The sequence below is a fragment of the Mesoplodon mirus genome (assembly GCF_964341445.2).
Source record: "Mesoplodon mirus genome assembly, chromosome: 5".
In the NCBI taxonomy this organism is placed as follows: Eukaryota; Metazoa; Chordata; class Mammalia; order Artiodactyla; family Ziphiidae; genus Mesoplodon; species Mesoplodon mirus.
In genome coordinates, this window is record NC_138980.1 from 38821207 (window position 1) to 38834280 (window position 13074).

The window sequence follows — 13074 nt, forward strand, 5'->3', positions numbered from 1 at the left end:
GGAATGGGGCCAGAGGGGGATGGGGGAAGAGGGTGGGGGAGGGGAGGGCCCACTCCCTCGCCGGCATCCACAGCGTCCACAACAGCTGTTATTTATTGAAGGCGAGTCCTCGCTCAAACAAGCATTTATTGGGCGCCTCCCGTGTGCCAGGCACGGTGCCCGGGGAGGCTGAATACATCTCAACTCAACCCCCGCCCTCCCAGCGCTCCCCTCTGGGAGTTTGACCAGCACGGAGCCTCGGCTTGGCCTGGCTGGTCCCATTTCACAGAAGAGGAAACTGAGGCCAGAGAGGGGGTGAGTGAACGCTCCCTAGCGAGGGAGCGAGGGGGTGGCCCTGTGGGTTTTGGTTACCCCTGGAGCAGTGCTCATTAGATGTGGAGCTAAGACATGAATAGGGGTGACCTGCACAGTCAGGGCCGGGATGGGATTTGAACCCCACGTGGCCGGCTGCCCCCCAGGCCTCTGGGTGCCTGTCTAGGGGCTGGTGTTCCGGGAGGGGCTGGGCGGTGACCCGCAGACCGCACGATTCCAGGCATTTTCCAGGCCTGGCCCCCAGGGAGCAAGGCAGAGGCTGGCCTGGCCTTGCCCTTGGCCTTCTCATCTTCCTCATCCCTTGGGGGGGTGGGGGGCGTAGTAGCCTTTACAGGGCCAAGGGGGGAGGGGTTCAGCCAACAGCAAACATTTGTTTTCTTTGCCTTGAACTTGGAATGACATGTCAGGGCTCCTGCATACAGTAGGTACTCCACAAATACCAGAGTCCTCCTGGAGCTCCCACCAGGTTACAGCTCCACCTCCACCCCATCCTCTCCCCAGACCAGGCCAGAGGGGCAGCCCATTCTCATTTGCTACCCACTCCCCCCCCCCCCCAGGGAGAAGCAAGTCTAAGTAAGCCCTCTCTGCCTCTGCCAGCCTGTCCCTCTGTACCCGGCAGGGGCCTGTTGGGAGCCCACCCTGAGCTGCCTTCTGTTTACTTCTTTCTCCATCGGAGGGGTGACTGCCTTTGCATTCTCAGTTTGCCCTGATGCTAAAAGCTCCTCCTTTCAGCCCAGTGTCTGCTCCAGCCACAGGTCCTTAGTCTGGTGATGGGTGGCCACCAGACAGCACTGAGAATTTCAGGGCTGCTTTGAACAAGGAGCTCCCAGCTTCTGCCACTTACTAGCTGTAAAAACTCCTATAATCGTCTGGGAAACTGGCTCTTTGCATCCATTCCCCCTCCCTGATGTGCCACAACCCCAGATGTCCCTTGGGTGCTCCCTCTCCCCACTAGGTGTGGTCTGGGTAGGGCATGTAACTTGGCCCTAAGCCACACCCACATCCCATCTCCTGGCCTCCTGGACTGATTGGAGGATGGGCACATAACCAACCCGCAATGAGCTGTGTCAGGGCTTTTGCAAGGAATCCTGGGAAACAGACTTTTGCATCTTGAGTAGCATTTGAAGCTGAGTCCCCATCTTACACAACAGGGAGAGACCTCTAATAAGACTGAAGCCAACAGACTTGTTGCCGATGGGGAGGGAAGGATTGGGAGTTTGGGATTAGCAGAGGCAAACTATTATATATAGGATAGATAAACAACAAGGTCCTATTGTATAGCAGAGGGAACTATATTCAATATCCTGTGATAAAGCATAATGGAAAAGAATATGAAAAAGTATATATATATATATATATATATGAATCACTTTGCTGTACCGCAGAAATTAACACAACATCATAAATCAACTATACTTCAATTAAAAAAAAAAAAAGATGAAGCCACCCAGGTGGAGGAGGGCAATGGCCCCAAGGCCATCACTTCAGCCCTGAGCCAGCTGTTCCTGAAGCCCATAGCTGGGCTTTCATTCATGCAATCTTTATTAAACACTGTTTTGTGCCAGGTGCTGGTGCAGGTACTGGAGACACAGCCAGGAACAATGACAATCTCCATTCCCCAGAGGTAATTGACCTGCCTCAGGGCCTTTGCACTTGCTGTTCGCTATGCCTGGAATGCCAACTGCATCTCATTCTTCAAGTCTAGTCTCAAACATAGCCCCCTCAGTGAGGCCTGCCCAGCCACCACCCCTCCACTTCAAGATTAACCCCCCCCCACACACACACACCTCCTCTCCCATTTCCTGACTAATTTTACTCTCAGCGTGAGTCACCACCTGACTTATTCTGTGGAATACTTGTGTTTGTTGATTCTGGAATGTCAGCTTTGAGGATGGAGTCTTCATCTGTGTGGTCCACAGCAGTCTCCTTAGTGCCTAGAACAGGGTCTGGCACAGAGTTGGTGTCAGTATTGAATAAATAGGAAGCTGTCAAAAGGCTCCCTGTGGAGGTGGCATTGACATCCTGGTTTGAATGTTACAGAAGGAGGAAGTGAGGTGGGGGTCGTGAGGGCATTCTAGGAGAAGGGCACAGCAAGTGCGAAGGCTGTTATGGCCAATACATTATCTTTTGACTTAAACCAGCTTGGACTGATTTAAAAGATTTTTTTTTTTCTTTTTTTTGTAATTTGCAACCTTTAGAACCCAGAGTGATGTAATGAGTTGTGCCTGGAGGGGTGCAGTACTCCAGGGCTGCCACAGGAGGGTGCAGCAGAATCTCATTCTTGCCCTTGGACTGTAAGAACTGGGAAAAGAAGAGAGACGTAATAATAATAATAATAATAACCACGATGCTGAAGCACTTGCTTCCAGGCCTGTTTTAACTTCACATCAGTCCTATGAAGTGGGCACCATTATCATAGCCATTTCCCAAATGAGAAAACTGAGGCACAGAGAGGCTCAGTAACTTGCTCAAGTTTGCCCAGCAAGGAGTAGCAGAACCAGAATAGAACAACCAAGATAAAAGTCACAGGTTATCTGACCACCTAGGGGGAAGGCAGGTGAGCTTCAAGGTGGAAGATCTCCCAGAGTGGGAGGGAATCCCTGAGGTGCCCTGGGATCATTGTGTTGAGTGGTGATCCCTTTCTCAGGGCCTGGAGCCCCCATCTGTAGCCCACCTGCCAGATATTTTTCCCAGCCAGGGAGTTGGTATCATCTTAGATGCTGAGAGAAATTGCACCTGCTCAAGGTCAGGTGAAACTGACAGAAAGGCCATCCTCTTCTATTTGGGGGTCAGGAAAGGCTTTCCGAAGGAAACCACATTTAATAGGAGATCTGTAGGAAGATTAGGAGAGGCAAGGAAGAGAGTTTCAGGCTGAGGACACATCACGGGCAGAGACCTGGAGCGGGAGAGGGAAGGGCGTGTGGTCAGTTTCCTTTCAGAGAAAGACAAATACTCTATGACCTCACTTTTTTTTTTTTTTTTTTTTTTTTTTTTTGCAGTACGCCGGCCTCTCACTGTTGTGGCCTCTCCCGCTGTGGAGCACAGGCTCCGGACACGCAGGCTCAGCGGCCATGGCTCACGGGCCCAGCCGCTCCGCGGCATATGGGATCTTCCCAGACCGGGGTACGAACCCGTGTCCCCTGCATTGGCAGGCAGACTCTCAACCACTGCACCACCAGGGAAGCCCCATCTATGGCCTCACTTTAACGTGGATTCGAAGTGGAATGGTGGTTGCCAGGGCCTGGGGGGTAGGGGAAAGGGGGGGATGTTGGTCAAAGGGGGCAAACTTCCAGTTAGAAGATGAGTCCTGGGGATGTAATGGACAGCATCGTGATTACACTACTGTATTGTATACTTGAAAGTTGCTAAGATTGTCAATGGTCTCACCACAAGAAAGAAATGGTAATTATGTGTCATGATGGAGGTGTTAGCTGATGATATATAATTATATCACGTTATCACAGTTGTACACCTTAAACTTACACAATGTTATATGTCAGTTATATATCTCAACAAAGCAGGGGAACAAAAAGCAATTCAAAACCCCCAAGGTCTGCCCAGCAAAGGTGACATAACCCTCCTGCCTTCCCCCTCGTTTCTAATGAGACCTGGAGGTTCCCTGCTCCCACTGCCTCCCCAACTGCCCCCTCCCCCTCATTACAGCACACACAGATCCCCTGCCCCTCCTCCCCGGTTTGGGGCCAGCTGTTGGAGACATCACCCCTGATCTCAGAGTGATGATCTGAGCACTGGCCTCAGTTTCCCCTCTGCTGCTGGGACAGACAAGGCTCAGCTGTCCCCCTCTGCCACCCCCAGAACCCGTGGCAGGCGATTTGCTTCAAGCCCAGCACTTTGTGACTTTGACGTAAACTTCAAATGTGGTTGCCTTTCTTGTCCTGCCCTGCCTGGATCTCGGTGCTCCTGGCTTATCCACATGAGTGGGCGGCATGGGGCCACTTAGAACAGGACCTGGCACCCAGTAAGTACATAACAAACAGGATCAGGATGCTGCTGCTCCTGCTGCTGGTGATTGCCCACATCATTTTCAGCGTGATGGGTGATTGGTCCAGCAATTCTCACCCTTAGCACTACTGACATTTTGGGCTGGAGAGTTCTTGCTGGTGGGGGATAGGGAGATATCCTATGCATTATAGAAGTTTGGCAGCATCTCTGGCCTCCACGCAGCAGGTACCAGTAACACCCTCCAATTCTGAGGACCAAAATCATCTCCAGACACTGGCCAGTGTCCCCTGGGTTGGGGGGCAGAATCAGTTGGGTGAGAACCACTGATTTGAGCCTAGGTTGTTTTCTGTCTATACCAGATCCACTAGGATGAGCCGTGTCCCTCCCAGCCCCGGGTTGTTAATTCTTTCAGTATCCTGACTTTAGACACATAAAAGCCTTTTTCTTTTTTTTTTTAATGCTGAGATAGCCTCTCTCTAAGAGACAGTGGAAGCTGACATACTGGCTGTTACCTAAATGAAACAAGACCCTTGGTAACTGGAAAACCCCCATCATTAGACAAGCATCAGTGAACACTTAAAATCCTGCCCCACTGGCTTTCCCAGTGACAACCATTAGCAGATAGGGACCCGGAGGCTCAGAAAGGCTAGCACATAGCGTGTGACAGCGTGAGTGTCTGAGTGGCTGAGCTGGCCTTCCTGCTCGAGCTGGACAGACACCCCCAGAACCATGTGTTTGACCATCCCCTGGCCTGTGTGTCCACCATCCAGCCAGGCTGGACACCTACAGCCTCTGTCTCACGGTGAAACCCCCTGGCTTGGCCATCCGTGGGAGTCTGGCCTCTTCCAGGCCTGAGTTAGAGGCCACACGTTTTCATCCACTGACTGGTACATAACCTTGTGTGGTGTGTGTCGCTGTTGAAAGATCCCTTACTTAATAAGCACTGTTGATTCATTTCCACTGAATTCATGGCCAGCAGCTTTATAACTCCTGTCTGAATCGACCTCGTCTGGGACTGTGCACCCCGGGCGCCCTGCGTGGCCGCGAGAGCCCCACCAGCATTGATTCCGCGGTTACCCATACATGTCAGTGAAGCAGCAAACTTGCGGTTGTGGGATCTGCGAATCCTGAGGACAGACTGTGTACCGTTTCAGGTGGGAACAAGTGCTGAGAAGAGACTCCTGGATTGGGGGGATGAAGAGGGAAGATAGGGGTATGTTAGTTTCCTAGGGCTGCCCTAACTAAACGGAAGTTTATTCTCTCACAGCTCGGGAGGCTGGACGTCCAAAGTCAAGGTGTCAGCAGGGCTGTGCTCTTCCTGAAGGGTCCAGAGAAAAATCCTTCCTTGCCCCTCCCTAGCTTCTGCTGGTTGCCTGTGACCCTGCGAGTTCCTTGGTTTGCAGATGCATCTGCCTCCCTTGTCACATGGTTTTCTTGCCTGTGTACATGTACCCAATTTCTGCTCCCCCCACCCTTTATGATGGATTTAGGGCCCAGTATGGCCTCATGTTAACTTGATGACATCAAGACCCTGTTTCCAAAGAAGATCACATTCACAGGTTCTGGGTGGATGTGAATTTGGTGGGGGGACCCTATCCAACCTAGTCCATGGGGCTGTTTTAGTGTGGGGACATCATGGGTGACCTCCTGGAGGAGGTGACGTTTGAACACGACCCGATGGAAGTGCGGGAGATCTGGGGGTAAGAGGCAGAGGGAAGAGCCGGTACAAAGGCCCTGAGGTTGGGCTGTGCTTGACTTGTTCTGGTATCATTCAGAGGCCCATGTGGCTGGAGCAGAGTGAGCGAGGGGGAGAGAGGAAGGGAGGTGAGGACAGGGAGGGGATGGGGCAGGTCGTGCAGGGCCTTGTGGGCCTTGGGGAGGACTTGGGCTTTTACCCCAAGGGAGATGGGAGCTCTGGGGGGCTGTGGGCAGAGGAGGGGCAGGAGACTCCAAAAAAGGACAAAATAGTACAAGAGCAGGCCAGGTCTTGGGTTCTGTATCTTACAGAATTCCCACCATCATCCAGTGATGGACTCATTTGCTGGCCCCATTTTCCAGATGAGATCTGGTGAGTTTGATTCACTGCCCCAGGATCGCACAGCTGCTAACTGTTCCCTGATCAATCGTGTTTGATCCGTGGTTCGAATTCTCACCTGTCTGTCCTCCTGGTGTCAGGAATAATAGATGAAGGTGTTCATTAAAGTCTAACTCCTGTCACGAAATTGGGTCATTTGTAGACGCGTGGATGGACCGATAGACTGTCATACAGAGTGAAGTAAGTCGGAAAGAGAAAAACAAATATTGTATATTAACGCATATATGTGGAATCTAGAAAAATGGCACACATGAACCGGTTTACAAGGCAGAAATAGAGACACAGATATAGAGAACAAACGTATGGACACCAAGGGGAGAAGGGGCGTGGTGGATGAATTGGGGGATGGGGATTGACACGTATACACTAATATGTATAAAATAGATAACTAATGAGAACCTGCTGTATAGCACAGGGAACTCCACTTCGCTATACAGTAGAAACTAACACAACATTGTAGAAAAACTATACCCCAATTAAAAAAATAAGTCACTGCTAATCTGATAAACAACAAACAAACAAAGTCTAACTCCTGTCATTGGTCTTTATAATGTGGCCGCATGGCATTCAGTTGGCTGACAATGGTGATGCCTCCGTTAGAGCTCTGTGGATGGGTACAGTGGCCTGCGCCATGGCCACATGGGGGTAGCAAGAGCAGGAGACATGGCTCTGGGGGAATCTGAAGTCTTGGGTGCAGGAATGGGGGTTTGATCAGAGAGCCAGGAGATTGAGCAAGGAGCAAGGTGGTGGCAGTGAGGGCTGAACCCCCTTCCTGTGCTTTGGGGATGTTTCTGGTCTCTAACCAAGGGTGACATGCAGGGCTTTTGTCCTCCACCTCCCTTCCCTCCAGGTTCAGTCGAAATGACTTACTCCCTCTGTAGCTTGATGGCCCCCCTTACCTCTCGGGGCTGTCACAGTGGGCATTTAATTGGGGACTTGGATGCCCAGAGCACGTTCCGTGGAACCAGAGCCAAGTGTGGGGATTAAGTAGAGCTAAATGGGGCCGTTCCGTGTGGGTCTTCTCAGAGCCTTTCATGTGCTCAGAGCTTTCCAGAACTTATGTGCCCCCCTTGACATTTTTTCCCCTCCGAAGCATTTCTGGGGGTCTAGGGGGGTCCTGGAACACATAAAGGAAACACTGCCTTAAACCAAAGGGGAAACTTGAATGGTGGAATTTCAGGCAGAGACTTCTGGCCAAGCATCAAAGATTTCCTGCTTCTCCCCCTCCTCTTCTTCCCAGGACCTGGGCACTGAGAACAAGGCTGGTGTCCCACGGCTCCCTCTGGGGTGGCCCAGTGGGGTTGCAAACTCTGGGCAACCCAGCCAAATTAGGAGCTCAGGATGAGGCTGGATGGGGTCAGTCCAGGCGGGACTGGGGGCTGGGCTTGTGGGGCTGACCGGGCTCCTGGGGGCGTGGAGAGGCAGGATTCCTGAACCCGGATAATGTCTCTTGATGTCTGAGGGTTCTCGAGGTGGGCGTGTCTTCTGGGAAGGCCAGAGAATCCCCTGGGATGAAGCCCAGAGATTAGCTCAGGAGAGAAACATCTGATTCCCCGCGGACCCCTGAGTCCAGGGTCACAGTGGGAGGCCGCAGATTGGCCCTGCTCTTCCTAAAGTAAACACGCACTGCTGGCCAGGCCCCCTCGGTCCAGCTGCCAGGCCTCTGCCCAGCCTCCGTCAGCGGCCCCTCCAGCATGGCAGCCCCGGGCCTTTCACCCTCTACCTCCTTCTGCCCACACGCTCTGGCCTCTCCCGGCATCTCTGGCTGTGGGGACCCCAGGCACTCGGTCACCCCAGGCCTTGCCCCTGTGTGGCCCTGATGGGCGCGGTCTAGAATGGCACAGGGAAGTGGAGGCAGATGCGAAGCCGGCTGCCCGGGCTGTTATTATTACTGTTTTAGTTGTTATTGCCAGTGAGACAGGGATGCTGGGACATAGTTGAGAACGCAGAGAGAATGCATCATCTCTGGGACATCTTGACCTTGGGGCCCTTGACAGGGCTCCGAGGGTCCGCCCCCTACCTCTGTCTCTGCCTCCCCTCCCTCTGGCTTCTCAAGCTGCACCTGCAGCTGCCATGGGGAGGAGCTTCTCTAGCTATACTAAGGATGGTTTCCTGCCTCAGCTTCCTGCACCGAGACTAGCTTAGCTATTCCCACCTGGTCTCGGGTCCCAGGACAAGCCCCCACCTTGCTGCCTTGCCCTGATTCTCCACGGGGGAGCATGTCTGCGAGTCTGCAAGGCAGGGCTGGTGGGTTAGGGGAGACAGCGAGGGGTGGAGACAGTGCCCCCAGTGGAGGGCATTGCATGTATAAAAGTGTGTGAGGGTTGATTAGAGGGAAGACCAGGGGCCCAGGCTGGCTGGAGCAGAGTGCTGAGATGTTTAGGTTCAATGGAGTAGTAAGAGAGAGCCATGCAGGCGCTTTTAAATTGTTTAAACTTATGGTAAAATAACATAACATAAAATTTACCACTAACTTTTTTTTTTTTTTTTTTTTTTTTTTTGTGGTACGCGGGCCTCTCACTGTTGTGGCCTCTCCTGTTGCGGAGCACAGGCTCCGGACGCACAGGCTCAGCGGCCATGGCTCACAGGCCCAGCCACTCCGCGGCATGTGGGATCTTCCCGGACCGGGGCACGAACCCGTGTCCCCTGCATCGGCAGGCGGACTCTCAACCACTGTGCCACCAGGGAAGCCCCACCACTAACTATTTTTAAGTGTGCAATTCAGTGGTGTTACGTACATTCTCAGTGTTGAGCATCCATCACCTCCATCCATCTCTGGAACTTTCTCATCTTCCCAAACTGAAACTCTGTCCCCATGAAACACTCACTCCCCAGCCCCTCCCCCAGCCCCTGGCGCCCACCATCCCACTTTCTATCTTTGTGAATTGGACTCCTCTAGGGATCTCATGTAAATGGGGCCATATGATATTTGTCCTTTCATGTCTGGGTTCTTCCACTTTACATGTTTTTCAAGGTTCATCCATGATGTAGTATGTGTCAGAATTTCATTCTCTTTGGAGGCTGAATAATATTCCATTATATGGATGGACCACATTTTATTTATTGGGTCATCCATTGATGGACACTTGGGTTGTTTCCAACTTGTGGCTACTGTGAATAAAGCTGCTATGAACACTCATGTACAGATATTTGTTTGAGTTCCTGCTTTCTATTCCTTTGGGTATATACCTGGGAGTAGAATTGCTGGGTCCTATGGTAACTCTCAGTTTTATTTTTTGAAGAACCGCCAAACTGTTTTCCACTTTACATTCCCACCAGTAACACAAGAGGGTTTCAATTTCTCCACATTCTCACCAATACTTGTTATTTTCTGTTTCGTTTTGTTTTTGTTTTAAATTGCCATCCTAGGGCTTCCCTGGTGGCGCAGTGGTTAAGAATCTGCCTGCCAATGCAGGGGATGCGGGTTCGAGCCCTGGTCCGGGAAGATCCAACATGCCGCGGAGCAACTAAGCCCGTGCATCACAACTACTGAGCCTGCACTCTAGAGCCCGCGAGCCACAAGTACTGAGCCCGCGAGCCACAACTACTGAAGCCTGCACGCCTAGAGCCCATGCTCCGCAGCAAGAGAAGCCACCGCAACAAGAAGCCCGCGCACCACAACGAAGAGTAGCCCCTGCTCGCCGCAACTAGAGAAAGCCCGCGCAGCAACGAAGACCCAACGCAGCCAAAAATAAAAATAAATAAAATAAATAAATTTATAAAAAAATAAATTGCCAACCTAGTAGATGTGAAGTAGTATCCCACTGTGGTTTTGATTTGCATTTCCCTAATGACTAATGCTATCACACATCTTTTCATGTGCTTATTGGCCATTTGTGTACCTTCTTTGGAGAAATGTTTGTTCAAGTCCTTTGACCAGTTTTGAACTTTTATTGTTGTTGCCAAATTGTAAGAATTCATTATATATTTTGGATATTAATCCCTTATCAGGTATATGATTTGCAAATATTTTCTCACATTCTGTACGTTGTCTTTTTGCTTTATTAATAGTGTTTTTTAAAAATTTATTTATTTTATTTTTGGCTGTGTTGGGTCTTCGTTGCTGTGCGTGGGCTTTTTCTAGTTGTGGCAAGCGGGGGCTACTCTTCGCTGCGGTGTGAGGGTTTCTCATTGCGGTGGCTTCTCTTGTTGCGGAGCATAGGCTTCAGTAGTTGTGGCTCGCGGGCTCTAGAGCGCAGGCTCAGTAGTTGTGGCACACGGGCTTAGTTGCTCCGCGGCATGTGGGTTCTTCCCGGACCAGGGCTCGAACCCGTGTCCCCTGCATTGGCAGGCGGATTCTTAACCACTGCACCACCAGGGAAGCCCTAATAGTGTTTTTTGATGCAAAAAAGTTCTCAATTTTGATGAAGTTCAATGAATCTATTTTGCCTTTTGTTGCCTGCACTTTTAATGTCATATACATGAAATTGTTGCCAAATTCAACATCATGAAGATTTCTCAAACTTTTATGAAGATTTCCCCTAATGTTTTCTTCTAAAGGTTTTATAGTTTTAACTCTTAAGTTTAGGTCTTTAAATCCCACGGAAGGTTCTTGAACACAGAAAGTTCAGGGAAGTCCTGCCAAACAGTACCTTGAGACTTCAGAGCACAGGTCATGTGGGAACCAGACTGGGGGTTTGGCCAACCCCAAGGCACAGTGTGAGTCAGATATGGATCCCAGGTCGTATTAGTAGAAATATCTCGTGGAGAACTTAGGAGGTGATGTTACTAGAGATCAAAGTCAAGAGACGCCTGGGTGGGTGGGGGGAACTGGGTGTGGTTGACATGTTGGCAGCCTGTGAAACCACAAGCAGGATGGCCCAGGTAGGGGGGGTGAAGAGTTAAGGGAGGAGATAGATAGAGCAGGAGCCATCAGAGATGGAGATGGGGGAGGCAGGCTGGAGAGGTTGCGTAAGAGAGAGCTGTGAATCTCAAGCAGGAGAGAGTGCTCACCAGCATCCAGGGGACTCAGCAACAAGAAGCGCAAGGAGAATGAACAGGGCATCGTTGGGGAGCTAGCCATTTGCCTGGTACTCAGCCAGTCAAGGGAGCAGGGTCCCATCAGGGGGAGAGTTCGAGGCTGGATGAGAGGATGGGAAGGAGGAAGTGGATCTGCAGAGTATAGACAGCCTTTCCTTTCCTATTCAGCTATTTTTACCGCAGAGTGTGTCTTTTCTACTGGCTCCTTCCCCGCTTTCATGAAAAAAATAAGGTATAATTTACATACAGTAAAATCCAATTTTAGTATACAATTCTGATTCTTGACAAATGCATACAGTTATGCAACCACCACGTCAATCAAGATACAGAATATGCCCCCATCCCCAGCCTCTGGCAACCACTGATCTGTTCTCCGTTACTACAGTTTGCCTTTTCCAGAATATTGTACACATGGAGTCATATAATATGTAGGCTTTTGTGACTGGCTTCTTTCACTAAGCATAATGTTTTCGATGTTCATGTGTAGTATGTATCAGTATTTTAATTGTTTTTATGGTTGAATAATATTCCATTGTATGTATATATGTATATATATATGTATGTATTTTTAAAAAATCTATTCATCCACTGATGGGGATTGGGATGTTTCTGCCTTTGGCTATTGTGAATAATGCTGCTATGAACATTCCTGGGCAAATATTTGCTTTAATACCTGTGTTCAATTCTTTTTGGTATAATTTCCGGGTCATATGGAAACTCTATGTTTAATATTTTGAGGAGCTGCCAAACTGTTTTCCAAGCGGCTGAACCATTTTACATTCCCGATGGCAGCGTATGAGGGTTACGATGTCTCCACATTCTTGCCAACGCTTGTATTTATTCGACTTTTTGATTCTAGCCATCCCACTGGGTGTGAAGTGATATATCACTGTGGTTTTGATTTGCAATTCCTTAATGACTAGGGACATTGAGCATCTATTTATGTTGGCTGTTTGTATATTTTCTTTGGAGAAATGTCTGTTCAGGTCATTTGCCCATTTTCAAACTGATGGATGTGCTTAAAACCAATATTCTGGCTCTTCCTTTGGCCACTCCGAACCAGCCCTCACCAAATTCCCACTCCTGTGTCTTCCCGTGGCCCCATCTCCATCCCTGAGTCTCCTCCAGCACCCGGGGGACCAACAGGCCATCTCGACCCATGAAAGCTTCCTCATATTCCCCTTACACTTGCAGGACTAAGAAAGACCCTCAGGGACCCTTCCCCAGCACAGGTCTGCACCAGGGTTGCCTTGCTGGGCCCACTTTAATAGAAAAATGACCTGTAGCTGCTGTGGGAAGACAAATTTTCTCAACATTATAAAAATTTTCATACATACAGAAGAATGGAAAGAATTGTACACTGGCCTGCCCACCCTTAGATTTGACAATTAACATCGTGCTATATTTGCTTTATCAGATATGCCTCCCTCCCTCCCCCTCTCTCTCCATCCATCAATCCACGTTATTTTTAGGATGCAGCGATCAGCACCCATTACCCCTAAACACTTCAGCATGGACATCACTACCTAAGAGTTCAATATCTTATGTTTTTTTGCTATTGGGGAAGGGGGTGAAACAGGCAAGAGACAGACAAGTCTTCTGTGTACATCCCCTGACTTTGGAGAAATGCAGACACCCGTGTAATCCAACCTCGATCAAGATATAAAACACCACCGTCATCCCCAGAAAGTGGAAGGTAGGCAATTTTAAGTTATCTGCCTTGG

General features: G+C 50.0%; 1 long non-coding RNA gene across 3 annotated transcripts; it reads left to right on the forward strand.

Annotated features, from left to right (window-relative positions):
• The first annotated feature begins 53 nt into the window (after nt 1-53).
• LOC309804669 lies at nt 54-10282 on the forward strand. 3 transcript variants are annotated; one of them, XR_014294156.1, is made up of 4 exons: nt 54-294; nt 1878-1936; nt 5255-5429; nt 9740-10282. It is a non-coding gene; the product is annotated as an uncharacterized lncRNA (long non-coding RNA). The 3 variants fall into 3 exon arrangements; XR_014294157.1 differs by lacking the exon at nt 9740-10282 and adding an exon at nt 5543-8198 and having other exon boundaries at nt 5252-5429; XR_014294158.1 differs by lacking the exon at nt 9740-10282 and adding an exon at nt 5543-8198.
• The last annotated feature ends 2792 nt before the right edge of the window (nt 10283-13074 follow it).